This window comes from Nyctibius grandis, chromosome 1, assembly GCF_013368605.1.
Source record: "Nyctibius grandis isolate bNycGra1 chromosome 1, bNycGra1.pri, whole genome shotgun sequence".
NCBI lineage: Eukaryota > Metazoa > Chordata > Aves > Nyctibiiformes > Nyctibiidae > Nyctibius > Nyctibius grandis.
In genome coordinates this window covers 9241718-9269581 of record NC_090658.1, presented here as the reverse complement: position 1 = coordinate 9269581, position 27864 = coordinate 9241718, and the positions used below count along the sequence as shown (strand labels likewise).

Sequence of the window (27864 nt, the reverse complement as noted above, 5' to 3'; positions counted from 1 at the left end):
TTGTGTAAAAGCTCTGACATCATTTGATGAAAGCTCAAACTCTGCTTAAAATGCTCCAAAGGTCTCCTGAACCTCAGCCTCCTCAAGATCTTTCCCCCTCATTTCCATATGAGCAGTCTCTCCTCTTTTCCCAGTCTCTGGAAGCACAGTCCTGTCCATCTCCAACACATGGGGACCATCTTTCAGCTCTTGCTCTGTTGATAGCAGTGAAAGTTGACCCATGGCATTTCAGCAGCCTAGGCTGTACTGGCTTTGGAAAATCGGAGGGGGATCATAGCTGGAAACATTCGACTGGCTACCACACAGGCCCAACATACTGCAATTAGGAACTCCCTGTGCGTGACTGAGAGTTGACCTGTATTTTTTTTCTGAAATGGAGATAAGTTCTTGACTCCACAGACCACCCATTTTTTGAGACTCTTTGCACACCTTGTATGCACCTTGTGTGCAAAGACTAAAGTGGCCTCAGTCGCATTTCTGAATTAAAATTTGAAAAGCAGCGTCTGAGACATGCCAAGGTACGCACTGCTTGCTGTACATGGCACTCTATTATATAAAGTCTTGTGCAGGAAGTTTGTCTTCAGCATAAAACATCACAACAAAACTAAAACCAAACAAAACCAACCAAACAAAAAAAACTTGGCTATACTCCCGTCTCTGCCACGGGCTGTTTTGACCCTGGCTCTCACCACCCACATGTAAAATAAGATTTAACACTGCTCTGCAAATATAACCATCGCTGCTGTGGCAGCGTTCTGACACTTCCGTGCCATGATGCAATGGGATTTTTTTTTTAACTGACTAGCAAAGTTTTATGATGCTCATATGCCATGTTTCATCCCAGTGTAACTACTTCACTTCTGTTAACAGTTCAGGCTGATGCAAGCGATGCCTGCACTCAACTCCTCTCACAGCCTTGGCATGCTAAAGCATCCTCTCTCCCTGTCTATCATCCAGAGTCCTCTTGCTAACATAATTTATCACTTCAGTTGGTTAAAGAAACAAATACAAAATGAAAGCCCCAACATCCCTCGTCTTTGTGCCCCTTCTCCCTCATTCTGTAATTAAACACCAGGACTATAAATGACTACTTAAACAAGGAGGAGCAGACAACATACACTGTGGAAAGGGACCGGCCCAGGCTGTCAGCTGGTGCAGATTAGTGCATACTGAGCCAGGTCTGTGTGCAGGATTGGGTCCTCGATCCTCCACTTAATGACTTCACTCAGTCTCTGACCTCAGCAGTACTGAGTACAAACAAAACCTGCACTAAAGACGGTGAAATATTGTGCCAAACTGACATCGCTGCAGGACAGAGAGGTACATGACAGCAAAGGATAACACAAGCCAGCCTGTAGGAAATAAGCAACTGTCAGCACTCACATATGAGTGATAAAGATATATATTTTTAAGTGTGTATTTATACAATCTCAGATATCAGAAGTTGGAGCTAGCCACATCATGCTGGCTTCACAGTCACTGCAAGGGGAAAAATAGCAAAATGGTCTTCCCTACAGAGAGAAGGTGGCAGTATAAAAACAGCCGCAGTCTTTTATTAGCTGAATCATCCTCGCTGTAGCTGGCCATCCCCTGACCTAAGGGGTTTTGTACCTAATGTTTTCAGGGAGATAATTTTCACAGCATACTTCAGCTTCTTAGAATGCTCTCAGAGAGCAAAGTCAATCCTAGGTCACTCTTCCAGTGTAGTTTCCTTTGTACTAAATCCTACTTTCAAGAAAATTCTTGCCATGGTTCAGTGGTATTTAACCTATCATATAATATCCAGGTTTACTGTGTTAGAAGAAGCAGAACAGTATTATGCTTTTCCCACAAGCCTGTGATTGCATTTGACCCAGTAACCTGTATTAGATTAACATTTATTCTACAACTCCACTGCAAGCCTTGGACCTGGCTGAGCAGCAGTTTATAGAGGACACTAACCATTTTTACAAGTGGAGCAGGAAAAGGGAATTGAATCTGAGGGAGTAATTCCAAGCAAGTATGTTGCTGCAGCGGTTAAATTGTTTATACGAGGAGTTGGGGAATTACATCTGACTGACCTCTCTTTTTATCTGCTTAAAAGACAAAGTGCAGGTCTCCATGGCAAGTGCTAACTCCTGGGGAATGCAGTATAAAAATGCATCATGGCAATAGAGCCTCAATACCCACCAAGGAGGGAGACCTTCAAAGGAATGTAAGCGAGTTAAAGTCACCAGGATTAGAAAGGTTTTCACGTTAGCCAGCCTACAAACAGGTTCATAAGCATTCCTGCTCACAAACCAGCCACTCTCCTACACTTGCCAGACAAGTTGGGGAGGGGTATGTGTGTGTTGCTTTTTATTTATTTATTTAGCTTTGCATTAACCTTAACCTCATGCTAGTTTAGCCAGAATACGATTGTTATTGTCAGCATTTAAAAGAGAGAGGGTCAAATCCCCCACTCCATTGATTAAATCCTCCGAGGACTTCAGTTCATACAGTTGAAACAGCTTCTAAATACTACTTAAAGCAGGATGCATCTTAAAAAAAAAAAAAAAAAGAAGACATTAAAATCTGGCAGGAAAAATCCTAGGGAAGGTTAGGCTACAGGAGGAAACATACAGGTGTCCTCCATTTATAAACTTACAGGGTCAGAAGCTGGGCAAGAGGATTAGCATAACCAAATTCCATTTCATGTGAAATTTCCAACATATCTAAATTTATTCTGCTTATATCATCACCTTATCTACCTCTTCTCCCACCAGTACTACACAATTAGTAGATGCGTAAAGGATATGTTAACAAAAAAAAACACAACACATTAGAAAAGGAATTAAGTGAACCTCTAAATTCACACCCATTTCTCCAAGTCAAAAAAAACCACTCAGTGTCTTGCAAAATGTGAGTATGCTCCCAGAAAACAATGATGCATCTGAAGTAATACAAACTCAATCTAGGATTTTCAAAGTTCAGCATTTAGAAATGAGAGAAGGGAGGGAAGAGAAAAAGTCCATAATCAGCAGAATTCAGATTCAGTCACTCTATGAGTCACTCCTGAATGCAATGAGAGGAATTTATTAACTGAACTCCAATCTTCACAAGTGATAGAGAGCTGGACAAGACCAGGATGCTCAAAGAAAGTGTTTTTTTCCCCTTCCCACACTGGAGGACAATCTTCAGCTTGTGCAGGTTGGTTTGACTCCAATTGTGCTGCTGCTTTGCAACAAGCAGAAATTGTGCTGAGGAAGATCCCATAAACAGAAGACTCCAGCAGAGAGCTTGTCTGGGGTCAAACTTACTAGGATGGCACACAGAAAGCTACTGGCTTGGTATGGTTTTGTAGGGACACAGACAGGCAGTCTTTGAAGCACATGATCATAAGTCAAAACAAGTGAAATACCACTTAAAGGCAGGGGAAGGCACACGTGCTGGAATTGTGTGCAAACCTTGCATCACTTTTCTGTTCCTCTAAGCCAGAGCACAAGATTTCCAGGAAGGATCTAAATCCCAGATGCCATGAAATTCAAAAAGGATATAAATTGTGACCTGTTTATGAGACATTTACCTCTACTTGGTAAGGCTGTTTAGACTCAGCAGCACAACCCGCTCTGCCCTATCCTATTTAGGAATCAGCCCAATTAAAGGCTGATGAAACGCCCCGATCAATAGGTGCAATTCTGCAGCCATCAGTGCTGTGCGGTAATGTGGCACTGGAGTGGCTGTCCCTCCTGTGAGTTTTCATACCCCTGTTATATCGAGGGCAGGTGGAACCTGGAGGATAATCTTGTCAAGCTGTTACTCCTCACCCAAAAGAAACTGAGGATTTGGCCTGGGCTTTTCAAACTGTTTTATTCAGAACAACAAAAGGAGAAAGGAGGGGGGAAGAGGGGATTGGGAAGAAAAGCAATGTCTAAGTGCACCTGGGAGATGTTTTAAAGACAGTAATGGAATGGGCCTAGGTCTCGGATAAGAGTGGAATCTGCCCTCCGGATGCCACCTACAAACAGGCTCGAGCACATCGACGAAACTGTTCAGCTGAAGCGCTTCCTGTCAATACAATGAGCACCGGGTGGAAACAACAGCGTATACAAATGCTCTACTTTAGAGCCTCTGTGCAAGGAAGAGAAAACAAAATATTTTTAAACAGAACCAGACAGTAAGCCCTATGCAGTCTCTCTCTCCTTCCTTCAAAATAATCTCATCTTGCTCTTCCTCTTCCCACACCCGGCACTTGGCACAGTCCAGCTTCCAGGAGCAGATGTGAATGGAGGGAGCTGGTTTCAGCTGACTGTGTGGGGTTTGCATCCTTATTCTCTGCCTGGGCACAGGATGGCTCACAGGCCACATCCACCTTCAGCCGCTTTTTATTTTTCACTGTGCTGGCCACTGAGCGGCAATATTTGCCCAGACCTCGTGGAAAACTGACTTTCCCAAAAAAATAAATTAAAAAAATTACAAGAGGAAAATGACAATAGAGAAGAGTCTTGCTGAGAGGGAGCTGTCTTTTTTCCACAGCACTTCCTGCTGTGGAGATGCTGCTTAAGTGGCAAAGTGTCATTCTTCTCTCTCTACATGCATTCAAGGGCCGATCTGGCCCCCCGTGAAGCCGATGCCAAACTTGCCATTGCACCACTGGGCCCTGAATGATGGATGTATTGTGGTGGTGATGGATGCAAATCACCATCCTGGAAACGAGTGGAAGAAATTGGTTCTGATTTAGCCTGTTCAGCATTAGTGGGAGTCGTAAAGCATCAGGAGAGTGCTCCTGTACACAGTGTGGGGGATTTAAAGTTCCTGCTAGAGAAAATGTGCTCAGGTAGAGCCATTTAGCAGTAGTCAGTAGCATTAATTACCTGTGTAAGACACAATATGGCATCAATGCAGCCTTTGGATTCTGTACCCCTCATTAACTGTTTCCCCATTAACCTTGACTGGAATCACATTCTAAGTTTAAGTAGTAAGATTTTTCTTCTTATTTGTGAGCATCCCCATTTCATCCTTGAAGCTTCTCAAATTCTTATTCATTGTAAATGGTCCTGCTTGTAATAAAGTGCTAGTGGAAGTATTTACTGTTTGCTGCTTAATTTTGTCCTCATGGAAGTCGATGGATGCCAGCTCCAACAGTAGTTAATATACCTTTGAGCACATGCTGTGACCTTTCTCCAACTCATGCCTGACTTCATTCTCAGATCTCATTAAACAGGAGAAATTATCCTCTGAAAGAGCAAAACCAGAAATGTGCAGATTTGCCGCAGAGCTACAGAGGACAGCTTGATTTAAAATGCACCACGGTCAAGGGGAGGGAAGGTGGAGGGGGGAAAGCAAGATCCTTCTCATATTCACACGAACAGTCATATAAAAATAAAGCTGCATTAGAAAGAAGCAGCTTAGAAAGCCCCCGTGTTTGCGTTCTTTTAGTCTCGTTTCTCAGACGTTCTTGGTGTTTGCTCTTGCTAAATGCAAGCGATCTGAACGGAGGAGCTTGGCCGGTGGGATGCCAGGAATTTTATACTTGTGCTCTGGCTCAAACACTGCACTGTTTGGAGATGCCTCTTACATGTTTAGCACCGGAGGGCCTAAGTTCACATGTGGGCACAATACACTACTCATATAGCTCCCCTCTCCTCCTACTGCAGAGCTTTATTCTCTATTGTCTACTGTGGAAGCAAACACCCAAGTAATCTTGTTTGTCTAAAACCCAGCCAGGCAACTCTCCAACATTTTCCCCTTTCAGTGAGTACACAGCGGTAGCAAGACACTATTTATGCATTGTCTCCCTAAAGCCTTCTAAACCAAAATTATAGTTTCGTTGCTGAAAGTCGAGTGTGCCTTGGCTGAGAGACAACTATGGGCATTCCAGCACAAGGGGGAAAAAAAGAAAAAGCTGTTCCACACTATACCGGCCTGAGAGAGCCCACAGGAGCACAGCAAGAGCAATCAGAGATACAGAAAATACGGTCTGGGGCTTGGGGGAGTGGACCAGGGTTGGGGGGACATTAAAAGACATTGAATGCATAGTCCACAGGAGACTGTGAGGAGCAGCAATGACTGCCTTGAAATATGCCAAAGCCTGCTGCAAAAGAAAAGAAAATAAATCCTTTTCTATCTCCTCTGAGGATAAGGCAAGAAATCAATGGGTTAAGTTACCACAAGGGAGATCCGGGCTTGTCCTTAGGAAAGGCTTTCTAGCAGTAAGAAGATTTCTGCTTTGGCAAAGATTGCCTGAGGAAGGGTGTTGAATTTCTGTTATGGGGGGTTTTTAAGAACAGGTTTGCTGCATATCTGTCAAGGAGGGTTAGATCTAGTTGATCTTGCCTTGGGGTAAGAGACAAGACTAAATAACTTATTGTCCTTTCTAGCCCCATTTGCTAGGGTTCAATGATACACCTTGCTGTACTAATACCAGTAAGCTAGGTAGAATTTAAAAAGAAAGCTTAAGTGTCTACATGGGCAGCCTTGTAAATTCTTTACAGGGAGAAAAATTTAGCAGCACAGAAGTGAAAAATTTATTCTACAGATCCTGACCTGGAAGTCCAGATGAGCCTTGATCTTGCAGCAGGCAGGAGGCAAACAGGTTGCAAACCACACTGGGCTGCTTACATCTGAGCAGCACTGGGTGGCAAAACCCCTCCCCAATTTCAGATTTCAGGCCTCAGCAAGTCTGCAGTAAGATAGTAAGAAAAATGGTGCTGCCCTTGGAAGATTTCCTTCACAAAGAGAGGAGTATTTGTCACCACCTGTAAATTCAAGCATAGATGTAAGAAAGGGCATAAGAACAAATGATAAAAGCTGGAGACCCCAAAGCTACCTGGTAGAACTTAGCAATGTGTGGAAAGAAAAATTCTAGCAGCTCTGGCCAAACCCACAAATCAGCACAAGTTCCTCAGACTACTACTAAGATGGTGTGACCACATGCAAACTAAATGTATCAGATGTATCCACTGTAACAGTGAGTCAGTGTTCCTGCTTATTTGCTGAATAAGAGGGTTTTATTTTATTGTCTTTTTTTTAATCACTTTTGCTTCCTGCCAAATAAAAGCAGAAAGCTTTGAAGTATTTGCAAACCACTAGTACAGGTAAGTATACAGCTCTGAACACTTCCAGTCTCCCACATTTGAAACCTGACTCACGGTTTTCCGAACAACAATGCCAAGGGAATCATTTGGTAATTTTAGTTGGCTCAGAAATACCAGTTTTGTATTTTTAAATACAGACAGGAAATTTCATATTGTGCCCTTTAGATATCATGAGCTGTCACCTTTTATTTAAAAATGGTCTACTTGGGGGTGCAGTGGTTTTCTCCTTTACGATTCAGTCTGTTTCCAGTGCTCCTAGATTTCTTGCCTCTCCACAGAATACCTACAAAATACATATATTCTCTCATGTTACCTCTGAAATATGGTACTCATGTTCAACCCTGGAGAACAGAAGGAGCTTTTGAGTATAAACAGCTACATAAAGGCTGTAATATCTAACCTGGCTTGATGTTTTTGTCACACAAAAAGGGCCAAGTATATTTTCATTTCCAGATCTTTCGGCCACTGTCTGCATTTGATGAACTTGTTCTTCTATAACACTGGGACTTTAGAGGTGGAGAGTTTGGACCATCTCTGTTTTTACTCAAGAGGTGAGTGCAGTTACGAGCAGGTAACTATTGCATTGGAGACTACTATCCACTGTAGTCTCATGTCCTCTTCGTTGCTGATAAGCAACAGAACATCCATGAAGAAAAGGAACAGCAACATAATGTGCTCATATTCTAAGGAGCACTGGGGGGCAAATGAAAAGTATAGAGAGAAAGAAAACAAAAGGGGAAAAAAAAAAAAAAGAGACCAGTGGCAGAAATTACATGTAAAAAGCAACCTCTGTCAAGTCATCTCAAAAAAAGAGGCAGAAAGGTGTCTACTTGGCCATATTTCTGTGAAGCAATAGCTACATCCAGTGGTCACTGGAGCTAATTGACACAGGGTCCTTGCTAAAATCTAAGGAGACCTGGGGGTTTTGGGGTAGGACAAAGCTGGGGAGTATTTTGTTTTTAATGCAACAGTCACTGTTTCTATTCTCAGGTCTGTCCCATCCCCATACAGTTCTGGTTTAACTACAGAAGACAGGCCTAACTACTATGAACTGTGATAATAATGTATTCTGCTTCTAATCACTCTTTCACAGGGGAAAATCAATTCTGATTTTAACAGCCTTTCAGCATGCCTTAAAATAAATTATTTGCTGGTATTACATACACCGGTTCAGAGAAACCCAGTATTGCTTATTGACAGTTTCCCGTTCTGCGGGGGGGTTTGCTACATCTATTCAGCTCCGCTACCAAAACACCTCCCAAAAGCAGCATTTCCAACACTCACAATATCTATAAGAAAACAACAGGAAAGGCTACTTTCAGCACAGCAGGGCAGCCTCACCTGTGCAGAGAGCACCAGGACAGAGCGGGAGTCACTTCTGCACAGCTGTGTGCCCAGGCACACAAAAGGAAAGAGCAAGTGCCTTCAGGCAGCCTTGTCTGAGCAACAGCAAAGCCAGTGACAAGGTAGCAACAGGATTCAGCTACACACTAAAAAGACAACGGAGTGAGAGATGCTGTCTTGCTCTGCCTATGCAGCATCTCCCCAAGATGCCACTTTCCCATCCAACCACGAGGTCAAGAGCCTGTTCCTGGGTTTGGCACAGCAGAGCTGCCCTGCAGCACCCAAGCAGAACGACCAAGCAGCCAGTGGTTATTCTGCCATCTTTCCCACAGCTGCTTTTGTGTATTTAGCTTGCCAAGTTGAGCAAGGTATGTAAAGTCACTATTTCACAGTATTTCCCAGCACGACAAACACAGAAGCTTCTTAGATTCAGCCTGCAGTGCCCATCAGCAAAGCGCAATGCATGTGTTTCAAGAGCAGGAGTACACACTTCTGCTTAACAATTCAAGTAGCCAGGGCAGCCTGCTGGGCACAAGGATTATTTTTTGTCTGGGAAAGTCCTATGGGATTTAATTGAAAAAAAAGTCTTTTCTGTAGAACTAATCACATTCTTCCAGAATTCTGCAGAAGAGTTTAAAAAAAAAAATAGATTAAGAGAATAGCCTCCCCTCTAATCATTAGACCACTCTAATTTCAATTAATTCAAATTTAAGTTGTATGGAGGTTTCACCCTCCTTGCACACTGTGCATGAAACACTGTCCACCATTCTTTCAGGGGAAAAAAGAATAAAAAGCTGTATTCTGTCACATTTCCTGCACGTGGCTTTTTCTCCTACATGCTTTGATGCACCAGGAAAGGCAAACAGGCCTCAAGGCTGCAAGACAGTTAATTAACATTTTTAGCATCAATGACAGCAGAGCTTTCTACAGTTTTTGTGAACTGCTATGAAGTCCAGACATGGTAGAAGGATGGAGAGAGCAAAGGAGAAGCAAGGTGCCGTAGGAAGAAGGACATGCATCAACTGCTGTTTTCAGTACACATTGCTAAGCAAAATCTGCTCCAGCATCAGCTAGTGACACACAGGGGTCCAAATCCTCCAGCTATACAACTGGAGGGGTGAATGCTCAGGTTTTGGAGGCTAACTGCATTCACTTAGTCCCTTTTCACACAGTCATGCGGAGGACTGGCTTTTGTGAGACCTGTGGTTTAGCCCAAGGAGAACACATCACATTCGGATGTGTGGGGAATGGCTGAGGGCAGGAACAAGAGCACATGAGGACAGAGCAGGCAAAACCCAACGTACCTGAGGTTGTGCAGCCCAAGACAGCATCATTGCTTCTTCCTGATTTCTCTCGTAGGAGCTTAGGCATTTAATATAACTCACTGCATTAACGAGAAATCACTGGGAGATTTTCAGGAGCTAAATACAGATTCTTACAATGGATCAGAAGTATTTGCGGCTATTTCTGCTCAGTTGTTCCACAGAAGATCACTTTTATAACATTAGGTATAAAAAAATCCCTGTTATGCAAAACTGCTACCTCTCCTCAGCAAAAGCAGCAGCTGCACATGATTTTTTAGTACCAAACATGCAGGTGTAGCACACTGAAAACGCTTTGCCAAAGGGTGCTGCCTCCACATGCCCTTCCCTCACTCCAGTCCCCAGCATTCCTTCACATCCATTTTTCCCCCCACCTCCAGAATAGCCAAGCAAAAAAAAAAAAAAAATCAATAGTAAAGCAGCAGGAGACAGAAATTTTGTGTGTCCAAATCCAAACAGCACATAGCCCAGGTACAGAGGAAAAGCACTGAGCTACCTGAAGGCGAAAGGCAAGCCCAGCCCCATGAGCCAGCTTTCATGCTCATACCTGATCACTAGAGCACAAGAATCAGCATTTATGCCGAGGCTCCAAATTTCACAGCTGCGCTACCCCTTCCACCAATGCAAACTGCACTAAGGGAGGCACACAAAGCATCATCTTTCCTTCTCCATCCTCTCCCAAGGGAGAGGAAGAACGTGGTCCCCATCTACCAGTTGCTATTATTATTTCTTTTTGTGCTTGGTCTGATTTGCCCACTTGGGGATACTTACAAGCCTGCAGAACAAAGCAAAGATGACACTGTCCTCCTAGTCTCTCTGTGTTTCTATGTCTGCCTGCCTGGTGCTGTTAGGAATTGTAAAGGCTTCAAAAGTTTCAAAATACCCACGATACCATCAAGCCAAAACATTTAAGGAATCTAAATAAACCTCTAAGGTTCCCGAAATCAGCTTTGTAGTTGTGCCAGCCACAGGCTGCCAGCAAAGCCAGTCTTCATCAAAATCAGAAGAGCTGGAATCAACATTTGCTGTGAGAGCAGGGGGGTGAAATTAAACCCAGTGTTAACTGTTAATGTATCTGCCTTCAATAAATAATGTCAAAAGGATGCAGCTGAGTAGTTCTAGGAAAATGGAAAGTTGTTGTTTTGCCTATTACAGAGTGCTCCAAACCACAACACAAAGAAATTTTTCAACAAGCAAACATATTTCACAGTATCTGGAAAACAGAAGGGCTTGAGAGCCAAGGTGTTGTCAACTGGAGAAAGATGCACTCACAGAACTTGAGAATCTCCCTCAAATTCACTTTTGCAGGGCAGCTGGGGATGAGGAACAGAAATCAATCTTGGGGCTGTAACTATATGTCGACTTCCCAAATAAGACCCCTTTTTTTCTTAAAAAAAAAAAAAAAAAAAGAGACTATTGCTCTAGAAGATATGAGCTGCTGGCACAGTATCGTCACCCTTGTAAGGTGCAGGCAGTGGAGGCTACTAAAGTTGGGCTCCAGCCAAATTAACTTGACAACACACAAGAAAGCGGCTATGCCACCCCGAAACGCTCATGTCTGTACCTCTGTATCCCTTCCTGACAGGAGACAAATGCCCTGATGTTAGCTTTATCTGGATGCATTTATTTGAGAAAATAAGCAGGCCGTGGTTAGTTTGTTTTTTTAATATTTGATTTAGTCAGACATGTGGCTACAAAGAAAATGCAGGACTTTAAAAAGGCTGGAAGTTTCTGTGTTTATGTGGCGTCAGACAGACTATAAAGGTCACTCAGCTGTCACAATTTTGCCATTCCTGATTTTAGAAGACACTCTCCCTAGGAACATATTGGTTTTCATGCAAATAAAGGAAACGCTAGATCGTTCCTCGTAACAGAAGGGGCGATTTGGGGCAAAGCAGGATATTTCAGCAAGTGGAAACTTCCCTGGACAGGACTAGGGTGAAAGAAAAGAAAATCTGGATCAGTAGGGTTGCCAGCTAATAGGATTCTTACCAGGAAGGAAGTTTTCAATACTTGGCATTTTTCCTGAAGCTTTAAATCACCAAAATCAGGCAGTTACATGACAACTTCACCTGCCATTTTAGAAGATGTGTTTCCAGCTGCCAGCACCACAGGGACAAGGCTGAACACTGGAAGCAAACGTGTTCTGAAAGCACAACCCAATATTCAAAAGCACCATTAACTACCTGCTCCACTCATATTTTGGTGCAGCCCAGCTCTGAGTTTCGATTGTATGAAGCTAAGCAATACCAGCTACATTTGATTCTACAATCCTGCAGTTTTAACATTTTCAGTTAGTCTCAAGAACCAATCAAAAAAAAAAATCCAGTATTATTCCCAGTTCAAAACTGGGAGCAGTTTTGAACCAAGCCGTTATTAGTTTGGTTTTCTCTCATGGAGTTGTCTCACTTCCAGCATTAAAATGCAATATTAATTGAAAATCAAAGTCCCCCTTGATAATTGCATTATAGTAAAAAGAAAGATGTCAAATTGTTTCCTATGCATAGCACATTTTACTCCCCCAATTAAAATGGAATTGAGCTCCAAAGCTGGTTTGGTTTTTGGTTTGTTTGGTTTGGGTTTTTTTTTTGACAGATCCAGAGGAGAGCTCTGGTCTCTTACCAGGGCTTAATCACTCAGCTCAGAACTGTGCTACCTGTGAATACCTTGGCCTCACACCTCCCCTTGTGGTAGCACACCACAGTAAGGATAAGCCTCATCAGAAGGCAGGTCACTGCTTCAACTGTCCTCTTCTCTCTGTCCAGTCTTAACAGGATCCTTTTTCTCCAAAGCAACAGCTTTCAAGTCAAACAACTATTGAGCACTGCCAAAAATGTGGCTGTGCAGGAGAGAGGCTGGGGCACGCAAGTTTTGGAAGGTCTGATCCTTATCCAGGGGTTGAAACTGAGACCTTCAGAAAAATCAGCAACAGCAGGAGAGAAAGCAACCTTCAAATGAAGAAATTTGGCACTAAGCACAGACATCTCTTTCCATAACATAAAGGTCAGTAACACTCTCTCTCATCATAGCAGAGTTAAGTGTGTTCATTCAGATTCAAGTTTTTGATGATTGTGGAGTATTTAAACTGAAGAACAAAGGTTACAGCACACAGTCATGTCAGGATAAGAAAACATGGCATTTCTTTCTTTTCATGCTACTGCTGTGGCCAAGAACTTTTTTTCCCCATATGGACTCTGGCAAAAGAAATGTAAATATGCAAATAGTTTTCATCCCTAGAGTTTACCTCATTGACCTCTGTAGGTATAAGGTGGATCTGACCCTATCTGTGTAAAAATCACACACACGCCGTTCACAAATGAGACTGGGCTACCAGACCCTGGTGCAAAATCCCTCAACAACTGAGCGAGCCCATTCATGGCCATTGTAACTAATATGTTGAAATAATCATTCCCCAGGCTATGTCATCTTTTTCTTCACCTTTTCCTGATTCTTCCCACCCCCCCGCCCCCGCCTCCAGTTTCATCCCAGTCTCAATTTTTCCACTGTGAAAGATCACAATCTTTGCCTAGAGCTGGACAACCCCTCCTTATTACTAAGCCATGTGTTCATCTGACTAATCTAATTTCTAGCTTTAACGTCTTGTTTAAACTTCAGTGGTTGAACAATATAAGAGATTTTAAGTCACTTTTCTGCTCAAGAAGGAAAAAAGAAAATGACCACCATCATCTTTTACGAAAATGGAATTCATAAACCTACGATAAACCTTGCCAGCAGCTTGAAAGGGAAGTTTACACGTACTGAAGTACGTATCTGTCCAAATGTAGACACAGCCATCAGCAGACAAGATAACAAAAGAGACAAGTAGCTTGCACTGAAGTAGTTGAATGGTTGTTTTAAAGGGTGATGCTCCCTATTACCATTTTCTTACCAAAATAAAGGGTAGATTCTAGACTTTGCTTGATGGTCCTTTTAAATATGTGTTTTATCAATTATATTAATGGCTCTATATTTTTCCGTTTTTAAACTGCTGAAATTAGTGTTTTACCCCTGCCATACTCCAAGCAAATTCAGGCCTTACAGATAAAAGCCCCGCCACTGGTTGCAGCATAGACAACAGCAGAGATCAAAATCCTCTTTGGGCTTTTGTATCCTGCCTTGGGACCAAGCTCCAGATGTCCAGAGCTCATGTGCATGAGGCATTACTGCTTGCACTAACGCTCTCAGATAGAGGCTGGAACAAACAGATTCTTTGTGAAATTAGTACAAAAGATGGGACATGTAATACTTACTTACCATTGGGTTACATGCATTCTGCACCCTAAAGCAGCTTGTTGTTTGTGTTTGCAAAGGCTTGTTTTACAGGCCTGGCTCAGCTATCTATTGCAATCAGACACCAGCCTGTGCTGCCAGTCCTGGGTTTTGGATTCTCCATGCCTGGTCAGGCCTCTGAACCCAAACAAGGTTCAGGCACTGTCAGCCTGACCTCCCTGGCACAGACACTCATTGTTTAGGATGATTATTTTGAGATGCTGAATCTACAGCCTACCTATTATAAGCTAGAAGCATGCTGTCAAATCCCCAGTAGCACAGACATGTGCTCCAGAGAGCAATATTCTTGTCAGATACCTTGGTTTAGGGTTTAACTCTTCAGGAGCTGCTGAAAAAGGAATATCTTAGCAATATACTTTGCTCAGAACAAAGCACTAGAGTCACAAACCTGGGCAAGCAATACCAGATGCTGACCTGTCCTCTCCAGTGTCCATAGTGCATACAGTCTTTTGGGTTGCACGCAGTGTCCTTTGAGTACCTTTCAACAGTCCACTTCATTTTCTGGGTCAGACTCAAGCCTCTGGCCAAGCAGCCTGGCCTGTCTTCCCCACCAAACAGCCTCCTAAGCAAGCTGTACAGTATAGTTAACAATCAAAATAACTATGGCAAAATACGTCGGAGCTGGCAGGCTGAAGTAGGCAGTATAGATATATATTAATTTATCACAGCTTGTAACACAAAACAGTACAAACCCAGAGCTTCATGATATGGCCTATGTGCCCCCCTTGTGTATGTAAGTCTCATTAAAGTTAATGGGAGCTGTGTGCCCATCGTATGGGGAGTATAAACTCTGAACAGTGAAATGCACCATATGTTTCCCTATCAGAAAAAAAAAACGACACAAAACCCAATTGATACTAGCTTTCATCCTTCTGGGAAGCCATACCTGACAGGACACTGATGGTCAGACACAGGGCCTGAACTCTTCTTTATACAGTGAGAACTCCTCCTTATACCATGACTGACAACATAAAGCGAGATGCAGCTGGCTTGTATTTCCTGAAAACCTCCAGAAGTTCGTCATAGTTCAGAAAAAGAAGAGACAGGGAAACCTTTGATTTTTGACCTCCTTTCCCCTCCCCCCTATTTTCATCTCCTGCCCAAGAATCCCAAATCCTCCAATCTTTGCATCAAAACCCAGAAAGCGTTCCATACCCAACGCCATTTGCTACTCTGGTAGGAAAAGTTAAAAAGAAAAGTGACAAGCCATGTGAAGTGTAAAGTGTGGAGTTCTACCTGCTACTGACACAACTCTGCTGATAAAAAGTAGAACTTGGCTTTCAGAGCCAGCAGAAGCTTCAATTCAGGTGCTTGTCAAATGGGGAGGTTGGAAGAGACAGTGATGAACCACTTTCTTGCAACTTTTGGGGTTTTTAAGCCCATTTAAGCTACAGCATCACTGAATCAAGGATGCTGACTCAGCATTAGCGACATGACTTACGGTCAGGATCTTGGGAAGAAAACCTGCTGTGAAAACGTCTGCTGATTGCTTCCAAAACCCAAGATCCAAACTATGACATGAATCTTTGGCCTCCAAAATGGTCACTAGATATTCGCAACACACAGCAGCTCTGCTTGCTCCTCCTTTGGTTTTCTGTTTCTTTATGGCATACAGACTCCTACAGAATACAAAACATTCCCATTGTGTCGCAGTCTCTTGGAGAGCGTTTTCTGCAGACATTGCAATGAATACAGCCAACTGGTATTAAATAAGTGTGAGAGAAGCTGGAAAGACGCCAGGCACGATGGAGAAACTCAAAGCTGGTTGCAGAGTTTGGGGAATAATTCTGTCACTTGCTGCTTAGCAGAACACCAAGCATTTGGGCGGCATTTCATGATTATTTTCATGTTTGTCAGTCATACTGCTCAGCACTCCACTAACTTATCAAGTGAGTGGAGAAACATGTAAGTGGACAATAAGCAATCTCAAATAAGTATTAAGCCTTCCCTTTTCCAAATAATAATAAATAGTTTGATCAGGCCTCAGGCCTGCTTCCAACACTGAGAAATACCTTTCCCATTCTCATCCTGTCAACCAGACATATTGATCTCAAACCAATCTAGTAGGACAATGGCTGAAAACACCATTCAGAGCATGTAAAATAAACTCTCTCTTGCATAGAACACTGAGAAGAAACCAGTATTTTACCTCTGAGCACATTTACTGCAGGAAAATGAGGTTTTGAGTTTATTCTACAGGAAATATGGGAAACTCCGTTTTTGTGCTGCATACATAACATACAAAATTTTCTGTACAGCATCTGGGTTTGGTACAGACCTTATTAAACAAGGTATTGGCAGTCAACATTTGCTGCATTCCCACATCAGCAGTAAACAGTGGCACAGAAGTAGTCTGCAAAATTGCATCCCCCTCTCCATTTTCTCTTGTTGTAGGTGGCCATGCACATGTCCACACAAATTGGTGGCAACAGCTGTAGAAGCCAAACGAAAGTGATCTGTTTAGTGCTTCACCCTTGGACTTATTACAATCAACTACCTCTTGTAGGAAGTAAAAGCAGGCAAGTTTTCCCCATCAACAACCTGTTTTCCCGCTGAGGAGTTTTCTTTGCTCTTCTCTATGGGCTGGGCCTATAGTGATTTAACTGGAAATCAGGAATGAGCATGATGATCCCTTGCTGGATCAAATCTTCAACATCTCTTTACAGCAGCCAGCCTCCTGTATATGCACCTTCTTTGCCTTAAGCAGGACTCTCTCAGATGCATTCAATGAATCAAAAGAATCTGCCATACCTCCTTTGTGGCAGGGGCAGAGTATAGTGTGGAGTGGGTAAAGAGGGACTGGAGCTTTAACACTTGTAGGGTCTTTGAAACAGATGTTTCAGAAGATGTCTGTTTCAGAAGTGCCTACAGAAGTCCTCAGAGCTGATGGGAAGCCTGTGCCATTATAAGCAGGCAGGTCAAACCCGCAAACCAAGCTGGTGATTTTTCATTTCAGCTCGGCCTTACCATGCTTTGATTTATTATGATCTATTTTTTCCTTCTTCTGTTGGAGCTAGAATTGGTCACCTTAACCACAGCGATCACCCGCCCATAGAGTAGGGGGGTGGACATTGCCTCTAGGGAACATAACTGAGACGAGCCCACTTATGTCTGGGGAAAAAAAACGGTTTCATAAATTTAAAACAACACACACAAGGTAGAAGTGTGACCACACTTTTTCCATGTAAATAATGTCATACTTGTGAGGAGGGAGCCTTCAGTGATATTTCATGAATGGTCTTATTATGTTGCACCTGACCTACAGAGATTTCAATTGCCTTTTTGTTTTATTATTTTTCTTATTTATTTTTGCTCAATGAGTTGTATATAATCAAATGCTTTATGATGCTAAATCTTGTTAAGACATTGCACTTTGCAGGGGCATAATGTCAGTAAGTTTAATCAATCTATAATTTTTGTGCAGGAAGATCCCGCTGTGACATTTAAGCATCGAGTGATGCTCTGAGGAGGAAACAAGGGCTCTACACGCAGATATTTTCAGAGCCCCACATAGTCAGAGTCTTCAGAATAATTTAAGGTTTGCATTTATTATCATCATCATCTTTTCACAAATAGAAAAGTAAGAATTGCATTAGCAGGAGTGGGCCAGACTCCAGACAGAGGCCCTGTGGAAGAATTTGCACAGAGTCTAGGTTAGCTCAGATTCGTATCGGTCTCCAAGAAAAACATTCAGGAGAAACATTAAATCCTCTGAAGGGAAATATTAACAGATAGTCATGAATGGAAACTGATTATTAATTATTTCTCTCTCTCTCTTTCTCTCTGCTTTATATTTTTAGTTTAAAATGTCATGTAAAGCCTGACATTGATAAAAATGGCAGGAAATGTTCCTTGCTCAATTAAATTACCACAAAGACCAGCTTAACATCTGCTTGGCAAACCCTTCATAAATGCATGGCATTAATATTTAATAAAAATATCTATAGCTTTGGTTGGTACTAGAGACATTTCACACTTTGCTCACACATGGTGTTTCATATAATTATTCTCTAAAGGCTGTCACTTTAGTCCTTTAGCAAAATAAAAGCTCCAAGGATGATTAAATATAGAAAGTGTATCTCCTAGGACACAGTCATCCTCCAGGAGACCATTTCTACTGACTCTTACAATATAAGGGAGAAGCACAGAAAGGAAGAAGTGCAGCTAAACTAGAGCAGAATAAAAGAAAGACCTCAATACTGTTGTCAGTACAGTTTGAGTAAAGTCAGAGTTGGTAGGTTCAAATCATACTCTACAAAAAGCAGATCTCACACAGAGCAAAAAGGTGGAAGCGATTCCTTACCACTGTTCAGTCAAAGCATAACACCTACTTGCACAGAGTTGCACCTAAAACCTGATCACTTAATCTACTCCATTTACATGATTTATTGCCATACTGATGCTCACAAAGCCACTGCACAGCTGCTACACCACCTCAAAGATACTCAAAACCTTCATTTCCAGCAGCCAGAGCCTTCAAAGCTTCCAGCACCTAGAGTCTGCAAAACTTCGTAATCCCTGTAGCAAGGCCAAGCTGAAGCCAGATGCTCAAAGCAGGTGAGAAAATGTTAGTGTTACCTGCACAGCCCAGTCCCAGCTTGTGGGGTCTGAGCACAGAGACCCACTGAGTCAGCCCCAGCTCAGGGAGCCAGCAGAAGGCCCTTAGGAGTGCCAGGGCTGGAGAACATCCATGCAAAGCTAGCTAGCATCAAAGGCAGCACAGGAGACATCAAGGATGAGTAGGGGACAGACGACACTGGCCAGTATGGCACGCCTTGCTCACATGCTGATCTGCCTTAGACATCTGCTTTCAGCATAAGGCAATTATAAGGATAAGGCCAAGCAATTCAAGAAGACAATACCATTTTCTTGCCTAACAGCTATACATGCTTAAATCCTACCCTGTTGTTCTCCATCCCATTACTGCTTTCCCAAAGCATCTCTCCACATAGGTGGTCATTATCCTTAGATACTGGGGGGGAAGGTAAGTACACAGAGATCTTGTTTTTATCTTCAGCTTGAAAGTGTGCCTGTGCAACACATCACACAAAAGGGAAGACACAGCACTGCTAAATGGAGCTAAACCTTTCTGAATCATGGTCTGAAAGGTATCTTGCCCATTTTCATTCCTTTCCAGATGCTCTGATATCTGTCTAATGAATGCAGAATTAAAACCCACTTCGAATGAGACAGACATCAGTGTTGTATTGAAAGCTGTTGGTATACTTTTGAAATTCAAAAAAGTTCTGGAAAAAAAACCCAAACAACAAACCATAAAGCTTCCCCTCATGATCTCAGATATATTGGGCATTCCCTAAAGATGTCTTGATCAATAGATCTATGTTCTCTTATAGAGGTTTGCCAGCAATGAAAGTAAAAAACAAGTACCCAGATTTAAAACCAAACAAGCCCCACACACAGAGCACCTCCTGCCTCAGGAGACTTCACTCAGCTTCAGGGAGAGCAACAGCTTTATTAATTTGTGGCTGTCTAGAAAAGTGGACAAAAATGACAGCATCTGATCACTTCCAGCAACAACCCAGGTCTGAAATCATAGCTGCTTTCCCGGTGCATGTCAGTGCTTAGCCAAGACTCAGCTACATCAGTCTTAGACTGAAATATCTGTGTCAGGAAACAAACACCCTCCCACCCCCAGCACAGCAGACCGTCCCTGGCACAGACCAAGCCTGCCTGGGTGTTGAAAAAGGGACATGATTGAGTTCACTTTCACCTTGTTCAGAGACTCAAGTGCCTCTGGTAGAGTGCTCTCAAAAAAAAAAACATCACTGACCAATGAAATTGAGCTGGTGTTCAAGGGCTTCTGTTGCAGGATTGACATAGATAGAATTTAACCTGGCAAAAGGATAAGTGTGAAGACATATTACAGCACCTCCCAGGCTGTACTCATCACTATTCCATAACTACTTAATGCTACAGTAGAATATAGTACTTATAATCAGCAGATAGATTATTCCGGGTGTTTGTGGAAGCACCTCCAGCTGTTAACACTGCTCATCTCTTGCCAGAAAGGGGAGGGCAAGAAAGGAATTTCCTTAGACACTGGAAATGGAGAAGCTTCATCATAAGTCAAGCCTTGGATTCTTCCTCCCGAAGAAGAAAGATTTTTTTCCTGTGAATGGGAAAGATTTTGTATCAGCTGGCCCAAGGAAGTAGAACTAACTAGAAGTGATGGGATGAACTGAGCACAGAGGTAAGGGGGGAAGAGATGGCTATCTGGAAACATTTAACAAAAGTGGGTATATTAGGCTGTGGAATAATCTCCCAAGGGAAATGGTTGAGCCCTATTGATTGAGTCTTTTTGAAACTACCTAGACAAAGGATGAAAAAAATTACAGTATGGTACAGTCCTCCATCTGCAAGGAACTGAAAAGATGGTTTTCAGTAAGCCTCTTCCACCACTAACTTGGATGGCCCCCTATTTTGCTGAGCTCTCTGTTGATGGAAATGAGTTTTGCTTGACAGTTTGTGGTTGGGGGTGGAGGGGGGAACACCAGACCTGGCAGGCTCGAAGACAGAAACCCTTCCCATCGTATCGCCCAGATCATGGTACAGAATGCAAGGCAACAAATAGGTTTCACTAAGCATGCACAGTCTTTGCTATGAGTAAAGAGTCAAGAAGTTGAGACAGAGTTCAAAGACCAATATGAAAGAATAATGTATTTGAGAGTGTTTGTGTCCCCTTTGAGCAACCCAATCATTTATTATTAAGTATGGACTTCACTGCCCCATCTGAAAGGCTACAGGGCAATAGAGTTCAAAACCAATTAAAAAGGCTTATCGGATGAGAGCTTACCCTAAGGATCACTGTAATTATGAAAACATCGCCATAAAATCCACCAAGGAGTAACAGAAAACTTAGATAAGCTTTAATGGCATAAGAGTTACAGGCTACATCCTTGACCCAAAGAGATCAACACAGCTTTCTCCAGTCACTGGAACCACTACGATTTATATCACTAAAATCTGACCCCAGCTTTGGAGCCAGCTCTGGCAATACAATAGCCTTTGTGATCTGAACGTACACAGAGCTGCCCTCAACATAGTTCTTAGTACCTCCCTTTGACAATAGTATTAATTTAAAAAAAAAAAAAAAGATATCTGCTCAAAACAAAGTTGTGAATTCTGCTGCTTACTTGACTTTGTGGGATGGGCACATCATGATTTTTGCTTGTTTCTTTTATTCCTTCATAGTTATGTGCCAATGCCCAACACTGAATGCATGATTACATAAACTTTTGGGTCTGACTTAGTATGACCAATCTTTTCTTAGTTATGGTCACCTTGTGGCACTGAACAGTTTAATCCTTGGTTAGCATTTCACGTAGATTTGCAGTGAAGAAAAGATGGTGACAAACACCAGTGAAATGTACTGAAAATGCACCTTAAATCCACTTTCCCTCCGAAAACGCAGTTTGTCATGTTAAAGAACACTTTCAAGAAAAATAGTTATGATCACTGAATTACAGGAATGGTAGCGCATTTGGGTGCACTAATTTTGTTCACCATTTCTCTAGAGACTCTTCAACAGGGAGACAACCTCCAACAGCTGCCGTTCATTAAAACAGCATTTTATAAATCTGAGCGCCTCAAGCTCGCGGCTATTTTTCACTCGCCCTTTCTGTTTCCCCAACTGCATTTCCAATGTTTTGCATATGGCTACTTCAAAGCTAAGCATAAATAAAAACTTAACATCCAAAGACCTATTACATCCTATAACAGCACGCTCATAAAATGCACGTAAATAAAAAGCGACCTTTTGTTTAAAGCTTATGATTTCAGCTCTGCAGCTTTAAGATAAACAAAAAAAAAAAAGTCTCCACCAAGTTGTGTCAAAACAGAAATTGGTAGGAAAATGTACACAGCCAGGGCTGCAGCACAGGTAGGGCTGCAACTTTTGCAGGCAGTCTCAGGCATGCGTGCAGGAAAGGACAAGGTACAGGCAGAGCACAGATTGTGTAGGCAGGGGGCTGGGCAGACTAGTTCTCCTTCCCTCACTCCACTGATCAACTCAGAATCTGTTTCTTTCTTGTCTGATGGGGAGCAGGGCTGGCCCATGGCTTTGAGTGGTCCTCACAAGATTAGGCTTAGATCCACAGATGTTACTGCAAAGCGTGGAGTAACTCCTTTGCTCAAGACCATCATTTGGGTGTCTTAAGTGACCACTTTTTCTTGGAAGTTGCCTTAAATTTGTTGTGTTCCACAGGGATGCTGGATGGTGCTACTTTTCCAAAGATGTGGTCAGTTTGAGCAAAGCAAATTGTAACAGATCCTCCAATTCAAGATTTTGCAACTCAGCTCATTCTCTCCATGTTTATCTGCCAATCATTCAAACTTTGGTCCCACCTGCTCCAAACTCATCTAAATCACTCAAGATTATTCTTAAGTGCTGTCTGGCACCAACTGAAGAAATTACTGGAGAGCTGTTGCCAGCTCTAGGGAGGGTAAAAACCACAGCATTTGTGTGTTAACTTCACTTTGTATTTACTCATTCTGAAAGATTTGAATCAGTCACTGTCTACATCACTGTGTACCATTAGTAACTCCAACCACTTTCTCACTGGTTTTGGATATTTAGCAAGAGTCTAGGAAAACAATACGCAACATAACATGCTCTACTGGTCGACCTCCCCACAAATATGTTTCCTCCCCTTGAATTTTCTCTGTCTTCCTGAAAATAGTAATATTCTGTTCATGTTATCATTTCCTCACCTTCCCCCCGGTACCTTTTCAATGTCTGACAACAAGCTGTTTTGCAAGGCATACTCAGAGAGAGAAGTATACAGTATTCTTATTCAGTCAAAGTATTACCCTGCCCTTCCTGCTGCTGAGAGGAACAGCAACAAAAAAAAAAAATCCCTTTCAAAATCTCAAGCAGCACACACTTGCAAACAAGTTGCAGCAAATCTGAAGCAGAGCAGCAAGGCGCCAATGATGTTACTGCTGCTTTTCCCACACTCCTCGCTGCAGAATTTGACACTGAGAAAAGAACAGATGCAAGCAGCAATGTGTGATGTCCGTGGCAGGCACAGAGACCTGTACACTTGGGAGAGGCGCTGTATAAAATGTGCTAACATGTAATAGCAGAGCATATTGAAATGATAAAGACAGGACTGTCTGGGGCGTCGTGGTTCTGTTTTCTAATGGTTATGGATTCTGCAGAAATGCTAATGTTTGCACTAAAGGTCCTCTCAGCAATATTTTGCAGCCTGAATAACTCTTAATTTTGAATTGTTTAATTAGTTAATGAGGTTGGGGAGAAGTCCATCTTAGGGATCATCAGTTAAGACTTTAAAACATGGAGACTGAAGACAATTACGGTCTGAGGGAGTAGGAAAACTTCCCCACTTGTCGGCCAATCACATCAATTACACCAAGCGCACAAGCTGCGCCAGCATCTGCTGGTCTCAACGTCGAGTCCTGGGCCAGGTAGGGTGCAGGTACATAACCCGAGGCAGTTGCTTGTGACTTCTTACATGAGTCTCACCCATCCAAATCCATGGAGCAGTGACACCACACCTCAGCAAGCAGATCTGAGCATGCTTCCTCTCTTAATGATCCCAAAAAGTCAATCTCCATAAAGGTGTTTAACCATTACAATGTGTATGACACTTGTAAGATTCAGGCATGTTTTTAACCATATGAAATGTTATGCTGCACTAACAGAGAGATACAACTTGTGTGAGAAAGTTCAGGTCTAGTTAAGTGCAGAGTTCAGTTTCTCTTGATAATACAACTAACAGAAATAAATAAATATATATTTTTTTAAAAAAATATGTTTTCCATTTCTGTTGTCCACCTGGACTAATTTGTCCATTACGGCACTATAATAACATTCCAGTTTTGTGAAGAAGGGTGGAAGGTAGAGACAGAGACGTGAGTAACTCCAAAACACAAAGGTAAGGTATCCAAGTGTGAGGTGTATCGAAACAAATGGTTACTTAGTCCTTAGAGATCTGTGTAGAGGCTATGCTGCAGGTCAAGCTGTTTATACCTGTAGCACTTCTTAATCATTAACTTTTTATAAACTATTTACAAGCAGAACTTTATATTAAAGTGCAAATCTAAACCCCATTACAGGAACAAAAATACTGTTCCAGGAGACCAGTTACTGTGAGAGTTTAATATAATATGAATCTGTAGTTTTTCTAAAGCAGCTAGTTTTAATAAAGCCTGTCCTTACACACATAAACACACACAACCCATTTGCTTTTGCTACTATCAGCTACAACCACTCAACAGTGTGTACTGAATTATGACACACTGCTTGTACGAACAGACGCACGCATGCACAGGTAGGTCTCTTAAGAGGATACACGGACAGGCCACATACTGTACCACGGACAAAGCAAGAAGCAGGAATTACCTAAATTCTGCTACTGTAAGGGCTGGGCAAATATGAGCGGTGCTCAGCCAAAAACTCCAGTGAAAATACAATGAAGATCAGCTGGAAACAGACACAAGAAAAAGAAGAAAGTGATTGGGGAAGAAAAATACTCAGAAAGCAGCTTGAAAAGAGCATTGCTAACATCAGGGTTCTTGAACAGCAGAACTGTAATAATACTCAACACTGGGATTTCATTCAATTTCTTGTTTTCCCAAAACAGAGCTGATGGGGGAATTAGGCTTTTGTCTAAGCCAGAATACAAAACTATTGCAGTGAAGGTCAAAGAATGAACTAACAACTGCTTGTCACCTCTGTTTTGCTAAAGTGAGCTTATTGCATGCTGAAGTTCATGTAAAAGCCTATTCTTCTTTATTTGAAATCTCATCCTTATTTTGTTACCTAACTGAGCTCTAAAAGCCTCACCACGAGCATCTCTTCAGAGATTCAGAAAAATCTGTCCCCAGCCCACCATTCTTCCACTCCAGCTAACGTGCACATCACACAGAATCAAGAAAAATTTTTAAACTTCATGGGGAAAAGTACATTTCTGGAAATAACATTCATATTAAGCTGCTTTTTTCTCTCTCTCCCAGTTCTACTCTGTGTAGCTTAAAGAAGCTCAAACTCATCCCAGCTTTCATATCTTCATACCTCCAGCTGTGGCCCCTGGTGTCTCTGCTCCAATTCTTAAATTTCCTTTCTGGTCCATGATGTCATTTCTTATGCTACCAGTTCTTCCCAGAAAGCTGCTTCCTTAATAAAGTGACTAAGGGCAACACCTTTACAGTGCTGAAACAAATCAGTAAATACAGTTGCTCAGTTTTGGGGGTTTTCTCTCTCCAGGTGTCAGTAACCTTTCAGGAAAATACCTCCTTGCAGACTGTTAGTAGAGGAAACAGAGCTAAGTAGTAAAATGCCAGTTCATTATACTTGTGGGGATGAGAAGATGTAATGACTGCTACATTGCAAATAGTTTTCTTAACAGTTACAGTAAAAGATTCAGGAGAAACAAAGGTATATCTTGAGTTTTCAACACCACCAGAAAAATCCCTCTCTGGCACTTACCTTAAAGGGCTGGGGTGCTATACTAAAATCAAGTTTATCTGCAGACTGGTTGGAGGCAACATCAACTAGCCTTGTTCACATTGAAGTATACTTTGGTTACAGCCCTACTGAAATAAGGCTATTAGCAAAGGGAGTTCTTACTCAAAATTAAAATTGGAAGTAAATTCATCCCTTAAAGTATTTTTTCTATATGTGCCTTTTTCTGTAGCTGCTTCATACTCTTGTTTTGTTCTCTGGATCAAAATATGATAATTGGAACGATAGCTGGCTTAGACAGGCTTCAACTTCAGTTTTGATTTAAGTTTGGTAAGTATCCTCAATCAGAGAAGAGCTTTTTTCCACACTTTGGCTGCTGGACATAGTTCTCTTAAAGAGTTTTAACTACAATAGTTTCATTCAATATTAACAGCTGTGATTTTAAACAAAGAGAAAACCAAATCAAAACCCAAAAAGCCTTGCTCTGTTCCCACAACTTACTTGCGGCAAGTAGAACACACTCGATTTCCTATTACAGCAAACTGCAGCACCTCAAGCATAACACAGTAGAAATGGAATGACTCATTTAGTTGAAAAGTTGCAGGTAGTTTATAATACAGATGCAGAAAATCCTGTTTACATTTTAACAACATCATTATACTTTCAAAGGCATTTGAGTCTGGGCATTTAGATCAGCACAGTGAGCTCATGAGGTAGTGTGAGTAGCAATACCTACAGAGAAAATGGTACAGGATTTGGGATAAAGCCTATTGAAATTACTGCAATCCTTCTACAGTTTTCATTCAATTCTGGATAAAGCATTTTGTCTTCCATAGAGCAAACCACAGATCTTTTACAAAACAAGCTTCTGCATTTTTCAGAAGACTATTTCTCCAACAAACTGTCAGGTAGCACTGTATGAACCATTTCTTTTCAATTTGGCAGCTGAATGAAAACTAAGAAAAAAAAGAAAAAACCTTCAGTTCAAGCTGAACTGAATTTGAATAGGTCTGATTTTTTATCTCATTGAGCCAACAAAACCCAGACTTCAAAAAAAAACCACACCATTTCACTTGACACAGACATTTCCATTGATAAATTGAAAGTCAGATATAAAGAAGACCAAGACTTACCAGTTATTTTGCAGCCCAGGGAGGATACCAGGAGAGGAGGTGGAGGGTCACAGTCCCGCTTTCACCCATGGAGATTGCAGTCCATGCCTCGCTTCTTCTCCACATGCATGATGCATTATGGCAAAACACCTACAGGTAGAAATACTGTTCTCACTTTCCTCAAATGACACTATTAATGACAATCTTGTAACATCAAAATTTAAATATTTCCTAGAGCAGGGCCTAGAAACAGGCTCTCCTACACACCTACCTTCAGTGCACCCACAAAAGTCCTTCTTCTCGTTAGAAAAGCAGATCTCTCTTTTTATACAAATGAAACTCCCCCAAGAAGAGGGTGAGACCAAGGAAAACCCACATCGTGCTGTCACGCTCCTGAGGGCACTCATGAGCCTTAATTGCCCTGATGGGCCTCTTCTGGGACTCCCAACAACCTTGCCCCTGCCCTAATGGATGGACTGACTGCACCTCTCACCCTGGCCCTGCCTCATCGTTATGCCCCATCTGTTCGTCACCTGTGTCCGCTGAGCCCTCACTGCTGCCCATGACTCAGCTCGGGGACTGCTGTGGGCTGCACCCCAGTGGGGCAGCCACTGCCCAGTCCCGTTGCCCCAGCTCCCTATCTTGGTGCAGCAGGCTGTGCCACAGCTTTCCCTAACCAGGATGCCATGGGGCCAAGCCCTACAGGTTCCCCTAGTCAAGCTGGGCAACCCCACAGCTCCCTCCAGCCATGGGGCCCAGGTTTCCATCTCTGCCAGATCTTGCCCTACAGCTCTGGGTGAACTGCCAGACCCTGCAGGAGAGCATGGCTTGTGAAGGATGAGAAAAGAGTGGTTGACACCATCAAGGAAAATTAAGTTACAATAACTTATGCCAGAATATTGTAAAAACAAAGAAAAAAATGTTATTATTTTAAGTCTTCCACTCTACAGAGATTATACTCAGCAAGTTGCCTCTCTTCAGTTTGATTAGGGAAGTTTAAAAGGTCGCAACTGACCACAGAGCATTTGCAACCTGGAAATGAGTTGGCTTTCAGAGCATGGGGTTGAAACGCCTTGCTGAAGCAGCCTGTCCTTCTTGCACCTAAGACATCGAAACTATAGGCTGACACATGGAGTTTTATGTCTGCGAAGCATTTTCCGAGCTAGTGTAATTATATTTGAAGTTGTAGCATGATATAAACTGCTTTTAAGCCCCATAAAAAGCTTGTGGTGGTCTGCACAACAAACCTCTCTAGTGCTATAAGCCAGATATTAGTCAAGAAAAAATGTTTTGTT

At 42.2% G+C, this 27864-nt stretch overlaps 1 long non-coding RNA gene across 1 annotated transcript in view; it reads right to left on the bottom strand.

Moving 5' to 3' along the window:
• LOC137670717 (uncharacterized) overlaps positions 1–26713 on the bottom strand; it is a 175659-nt gene extending 148946 nt beyond the window's left edge. Inside the window, exon 1 of the long non-coding RNA XR_011049342.1 lies at positions 26591–26713. This is a non-coding gene — a long non-coding RNA (uncharacterized lncRNA). The remainder of the gene's footprint in view (positions 1–26590) is intronic.
• Between the last annotated feature and the right edge of the window lie 1151 nt (positions 26714–27864).